Raw genomic sequence first — 7,409 nt, forward strand, 5'->3', positions numbered from 1 at the left:
TTGTCGTTGCCTTACTTCAACTACTCCATAATGTTGGAAAAGCCTCGACCGGAATTTACAATTCTTAATGCAACATGAATGTTGTCCCTGAAGCGGAGGAAATGGAGGACGACTATTGTTTGCAAATAAATACTCTAGTAGCATATAGATTCATAAAACCTTAGTAGTGCATAGTAATAAAGATTTCGTTGTCAATTAAAGCATAGTAAGATTTTGAAAAAAAAAAAACCAGTTGCATCATAAGACAAAAGGTGCATGTGGTCCATAAAATAAGGTTATGATTATGAACTTGTAGACTTGTAGTAAAATAACAAAGAATTTCCCATGTCCAATTTGTCTTTACTATGAATTACCTTTGATTTTGAATGATGCTGTAAATTTAATATTTGTTACCTTCTTGGCCTGTGGCTGTCAGGATTACATGGCAGCCAGCCATAGTTTTAAAAGCTAAGGTCAGGTTCCCATGATGGTACCACATCTTTCCATAGATATTCATAAAAAGAGTAAATTGTTATTGGTCCATCATTTTTAGAAGGTGCATTCAATATACCATGCTTGGGAATTAAGTAGTTTTTAAACCTTTATGGTCCTTCTCCAACCTCCAGCTTTCGTGATGTACAATTTATTGAAATCTAACAATCTTATATTTGTGGAACGAAAACTTTTGATAATGCTTGAATATTAAATGCCATGTGCATATATGTGAAAAATGTAGTCCTTTATAAACTTAAAGGAATATAATATATAACGATTAAAAGTTACTATACTACTATGTTGCAATGAAGTATTCAAAAACAATGATATACTTATATTAAGGATGGTAATTGAACGATGAGTCACAAGTTCAAATTCCCTATTCCCTTCTTTGTGTACTTTATACTGTTTTCTCGGCTCATATGGATCAAAAAATGTAGGAAAATTTCCTCAGGTACCCCTGAGGTTTGGTATAATTCCCAAATTACCCCCACATTTGCGGAATTCCTCAGATACCCCGGCCCTGAGGTTTGTGTTTGGGCTCAAGATACCTTTACTATGGACGGAACCCTAACGCCGTTAGGTTTTCCCTTTCTCTTTCCCCAATTTTCTCTCTCCTCCCATTCCCCCACACACTGCCAAACCTCCTCCCCCACTCTAGCGTCGGCGACCCTACCCCCTCTTCCCCATTCCTGATTCCCTCACCCTCGGCGTTGGCGCCGGTCAGAACAGATGAACAACAACCTGGGGCGGTTTCGAGGGCGTGTTTAAGGGTTTGGGAGCGGCGTATCTAGGTGGGAGAAGGGGAAGGGGTCGACTCACAAGGGGAGACATGGAAGGGGGGCCATTTCTAATAGGGGGAAAGGGGGGAGGGGGTGGTGTCGGGGTGGGGTGGGGGAATCGAGAATGGGGAAAAGGAGGGCTAGGGTGGGGTGTCGAGGGTGGGGGAAAGGGAGAGGGTGCTGTTCTGGCCGGCGAAGGGAGCGGGGTAGGGTCGTTGGCACCGGAGTGGGTGGTGGTCGCCAGTTGGGGGAGTGGTGCTGATAGTGGGTGGGGGAATAGGAGAGAGAAAAAATTTGGGGGGAGAGAGAAGGAAAACCTAACGGGGTTAGGGTTCTGTCCATAGTAAGGGTATCTTGAGCCCAAACACAAACCTCAGGGGTATTTGAGGAATTCCCCAAATATGGGAGGTAATTTGGGAATTACGCCAAATCTCAAAGATAGAGGAAATATCTCAAAAATATATTAGGGGCGATAATAAAAGGTTGGACCCAGAGAAATGTCGCTACGTGGTTAGGCCATTAATCCAAAAGACAATTATGTATTATTGATGACCCTCAAAATAATCAAGAATTAGCATGGCATTCGACAATCGTATGCTCTAACAAAAGTTGGATGGAGCACTATACTTATAGCCCATACATAAGAAACAAACAAAAGAGGACGCGAGGTATATATTGTCTTCTAGTGTTTGATGGTTAAAGTTAACTCCCAACTCCTAATCTATAGGATAGGCAATGACGAGGAAAGGAAAAGGCTGATATGGAGGAGCTGATCAAGGAGGCAATCTATAAACTATATTATTTATATGACATGTCAGCAAGTTTGTTAGACAAGTTAGTTAGTTTGTTAGCTTTCTAACTAACTCTTGTATAAATAGTAACTCTTGTAAGAAATGTAAATATCTTCTTTCTTCTGATTTCTTTCCTTGAGATTGTACTGGTTTTCTCTCTACAATCATTTGATAAATCAATAAGATGATTCAAGGTTACTAAATTCTTCATGGTATCAGAGCTCAATTTCTTCACGAAATTGAGGTTTTGTTCATAATTCTGATTTGAGAATTTGATTCTTAGAATATCTTTGCAATTGTTAAAGTACAATTGTACGAAAATCTGAATCAAAGAAGTTTTGCTGATTCAAGAATTGATCAAATTAAGATCAATGGAGGAAAATTCTGAGAATTTGCGTACTGCAAGTGGAACAACTGGAGGTAATATCGATAATGGAGGTAATAATGTAGATCCTCTTTTTATCTCTAGTTCGGATAATCCTACTTCTTCACTTGTTGATGCCATTTTTACTGGTAACAATTTCATGAGATGGAGTAGAAATGTGAGAAGAGCATTAATTGCTAAAAATAAAGAAGGATTTATCAATGGAATATTAAAAATGCCAGATGAAAACGACAGAAATTTTCAGAAATGGAAAAGAGCAGATTACATGGTTATGAGTTGGATCTTAAGTTCTATGAGTTCAGAATTAGCCGATGAGTTTGGATTCATGGATAATTCGTATGAATTATGGTTAGAATTGCAAGAACGATTTGGTCAATCAAATGGACCATTAGTGTATCAGTTGAAGAAGGAGATCGGTTTATTACAGCAAGAAAATCTGTCGATTGCATATTATGGCAAGATAAAGAAACTTTGGGATGAGTTGCAAAGTTTGAGGATGTTTCCTACATGTTCTTGTGGTGCTTTAAGTAGTTGTTCATGTAATTTTGTCAAGAAAATACAAGATCTAGATGCTGAAGACAAGCTGATGCAGTTCTTGCTTGGTTTAAATAGTGGTTTTCATACTACTATTTCTAACATCCTTTCAACAGATCCAATTCCTCCAATAAATCGTGTTTTCTCAATGTTGCAACAAATTGAGAAACAAAAAGAGGTAAATGCTGGTTCAATTGAATTCACTGCAGAAAGTAGTGCTATGGCAGCACAACGTGTTAACAAGGCTTTTCAGACACAGAAGAATGTTTTTAATCCAATTAGAAAAGATTGGAAAAAGGAGAAGATGGAGAAAACATGTGATCATTGTAAAGGAAGGGGACACACAATGGATCAATGTTTCAAATTGATAGGTTATCCTGAATGGTATAACTCTATCAAGGGCGGTAAGAAGGTTAATACAGGAAGTTCTGGACACAAAATGGTAGCTAATGCTCAGGTGGATTATGGTGATACTCCTCTTAATTCTGCTGGCAATCTTGATTCTGATATGGTGGCATTAATATGTCAGCAAGTGATGCAGACAATGAAGTCCAAACATGGTGATGCTAATTCAGGAGGCATTGGTGGACCTAGCAGCTTTGCTAGTTTTGCAGGTAACATCTCATTATCTTGTTCTGTATTTAAACAAAATGATAATACAAACTGGATAATAGATTATGGTGCTTGTGATCATATGATCTTTGATGAAAAGCTTTTGGTTGATAAAGTAGAGTTAAAATCACCAATTAAAGTTGGATTACCTGATGGATCTTTTAAATTGGTGAAGAAAATTGGAAAGGTGATCTTAAGTGCAGATTTGATATTACATAATGTGCTTCTGGTGGAAGAATTTAAACATAACCTGATGTCTATTGGACAATTGGTGAATAAGTCTGGAATAACAGTGTGCTTTGATGGGAATGAATGTTATTTTCAGGACCTCTCTAGTAGATCCCTTATTGCTGTAGGCCAGAAATCAAATGGATTATACTACTTCAATAATTCATGCTTGAAGACATCAAGTGCTTGTGACAATTTACAGACTCAGATTAATTGTAATGCAGCTGTTACTGAATTGTCTGTAGATAATACTGTACTTCCTTCCAAAACAAGTACAAGTATTAAGAGTAAATGTAATAATGATGTTTCTTTAGATATGATTCATGCTCGTTTAGGACATGTATCACTATCTAAAATGCAGCACATAGAATTCTGTAATTGCAAAGGGTTACAAGAGTATAATTGCAATGTATGTTTGCACTCCAAGCAACATAAGATGCCTTTTTCTATTAGTCTTAATAGAGCAATGCAATGTTTTGATCTTATTCATATAGATCTATGGGGCTCTTACAGAATTCCTGCATTAAATGGTGCCACTTACTTTCTGACTATCTTGGATGATCATAGCAGAGTTGTATGGACCTTTTTACTACACAATAAGCTTCAAGTAGCAAAGGTAGTTGCTGATTTCTTGGAAATGATAGAAACATAGTTTCTTAGAAAGGTGAAGTCTATTAGATCAGATAATGGAACTGAACTAATCAAAGAACAATGTTTAACCTTGTTTGCTAAAAAGGGCATTCTTCATCAAAGAAGTGTTCCTCATGTTCCCCAGCAAAATGGGAGGGTGGAAAGGAAGCATCAACACTTATTAGAAATTTCCAGAGCTCTCAGGTTTCATGCAAATTTGCCTAAAAAGTTCTGGGGTGATTGTTTGTTGGCTGCTACTCACTTAATTAACATGCTTCCTGTCAAGATTCTACAGTGGAAATCACCTTATGAGGTAATGTTTCATAAACCTCCTCCTTATGATACATTGAAAGTATTTGGTTGTTTATGTTATGCATACAACATGAACATTCATAAAGATAAATTTGATACTAGAGCAAGAAAATGTATTTTCTTGGGTTACCCTTATGGCCAAAAGGCTTACAAAGTCTATGACTTACACACTCATACTACATTTGTTTCCAGGGATGTGATTTTCTTTGAGAACACATTTCCATATCCTACATCTATTTCATCACAACAGAAAGTATCATCATCATCTCTCATTGATTTTAGTACTTCATTTGATAATCTCACCTATATTCCTAATGTTACTCCTTCTCTCATAACTTCTTCTTCTTATAATCATTCTCCTATTTCTTCTAATTCTCATAACTCTTCTACTTCTACTTCTATTGTTCCTAATTTTTCTGCATCTACTCATGACAATATTTCCACTCATAACACTTCTGAACCTTGTAATAATCCTGAAATTTCTTCTGAAATACCACCTCCCAGAACATCTTCTAGAACAGTTCAACCTACTCTCAAACTCACTGATTATGTTAATACTTACATTCCTCATAAATCTACCCTACAACCATCTGACTCTGAATCAGCTTCTTTTGCTGTTAATTCTCATCTTGTTCTTGAGCCTAGAAATTACAATCAGGCTAAACACAATCCTAATTGGATTGCTGCTATAGCTAAGGAGCTGGAAGCCTTGGAGAAAAATGACACATGGCAATTAACTTTGCTTCCTTATGGCAAGAAAGCGATTGGATCAAAGTGGGTTTTTAAGACTAAACTCAATCCAGATGGGAGTATTGAAAGGTATAAGGCCAGATTGGTAGCCATTGGTTATCAACAGATTGAAGGACAAGATTTTAATCAAACCTTTGCACCTGTTGCAAAGTTAGCTACAGTCAGAATTCTCATAGCTGTTGCTACAGCTAATCAGTGGCCTATGTGCCAATTGGATGTAAACAATGCTTTTTTGCATGGTTTTTTAGAAGAAGAAGTCTATATGTTACCACCTGCTGGCTATGATAAAGCTAAGAAGGGAGAAGTCTGCAAATTACAAAAGTCCATTTATGGGCTTAAACAAGCTTCTAGGCAATGGAACAAAGAATTAAGTAAGTTTCTTAAGAGTTTGGGATTTGTGCAATCCAAACAGGACTACTCTTTGTTTACTAGAAACTTGGATGGACATTTTCTGGCTATACTTGTATATGTTGATGATATGTTAGTTACTGGCACAAGTAAGACTCAAATAAATGCTGTCAAACATTCTCTTGATCAAGCATTTACTATCAAGGATCTTGGTGATTTAAAGTACTTCTTAGGCATTGAAATTTCTAGAAATTCACAAGGAACTTTCATGTCACAGAAGAAGTATATTAAAGATATTCTTGCAGATTGTGAAATGGAACATTGTGCTAGCTCTCCTGCTCCATTACCTACTGGCCTCAAATTGTCTACTGAGATTGGTGATATTCTGGATGAACCAGATGTTTACAGGAGACTAATTGGTAGATTGCTTTATCTAGGTCTCACTGGGCCTGATTTGTCATATTCAGTCCAGCATCTTAGTCAGTTCTTGCATCAGCCTCGAGTCCCTCATCTTAGGGCTGCTCTACATGTAGTAAAATATCTTCAAGGAACATTGGACTATGGTTTGTTTTACCCTGCTCAGAATCAACTACAAGTATCTGCTTATTCTGATGCCGATTGGAGTGCATGTCATTTCAGTAGCAGATCATTAAGCTCTTATGCTGTTTTTATTGGGCAAAGTTTAGTTTCTTGGAAAACAAAGAAACAACAGACTGTCAGTAAGTCTTCTGCAGAAGTTGAATACAGGAGTATGTCAGCAACAGCAAGTGAGCTGGTCTGGGTACATGGATTACTTGAAGATTTAAAGATGATTGTTCCTTTACCTATTACCATGTACTGTGATAATAGTTCTGCTGAGCATCTTGCTCAAAATCCCAAGTTCCATGAGAAGACTAAGCATTTGAAAAGAGATATGCACTACATAAGAGAACAAGTTGAAGCTGATTTTATTCAAACTGCTCATGTTAATAGCTCTGCACAATTGGCTGATGTCCTCACCAAGTCTTTGGCTTCTTCTCATCATCATTCTCTATGTTCCAAGCTTGGACTTGTCTCTCAAGTCAAGCTTGAAGGGGGAATATAAACTATATTATTTATATGACATGTCAGCAAGTTTGTTAGACAAGTTAGTTAGTTTGTTAGTTTTCTAACTAACTCTTGTAAGAAATGTAAATATCTTCTTTCTTCTGATTTCTTTCCTTGAGATTGTACTGGTTTTCTCTCTACAATCATTTGATAAATCAATAAGATGATTCAAGGTTACTAAATTCTTCATCGATCCGTAAAGGTTTGTTCAGAAGAAGAGTGTTAGAATTGATAACAATTAACAACTTATGTAGTTCTCCTCAACTCACCATAACCCGGACCCATCCATCATGCGTGTATATGGTCTACGAGTTCCCTCTAAGTCTTCATTAAACTAGAAGGCTAAGACTCTTAAGAATGGCCCCGTTTGTAAACTAATGGGGGGAAACAACATTCTTTCAGCAAGGGATGGCAAAGCTATGTTTCCAACTTGGAACTCCTCAACCTTCGAAATTCCAGCAATATTCCTCCCGATTT

This window comes from Beta vulgaris, chromosome 4, assembly GCF_026745355.1.
Source record: "Beta vulgaris subsp. vulgaris cultivar EL10 chromosome 4, EL10.2, whole genome shotgun sequence".
NCBI classification, from domain to species: domain Eukaryota; kingdom Viridiplantae; phylum Streptophyta; class Magnoliopsida; order Caryophyllales; family Amaranthaceae; genus Beta; species Beta vulgaris.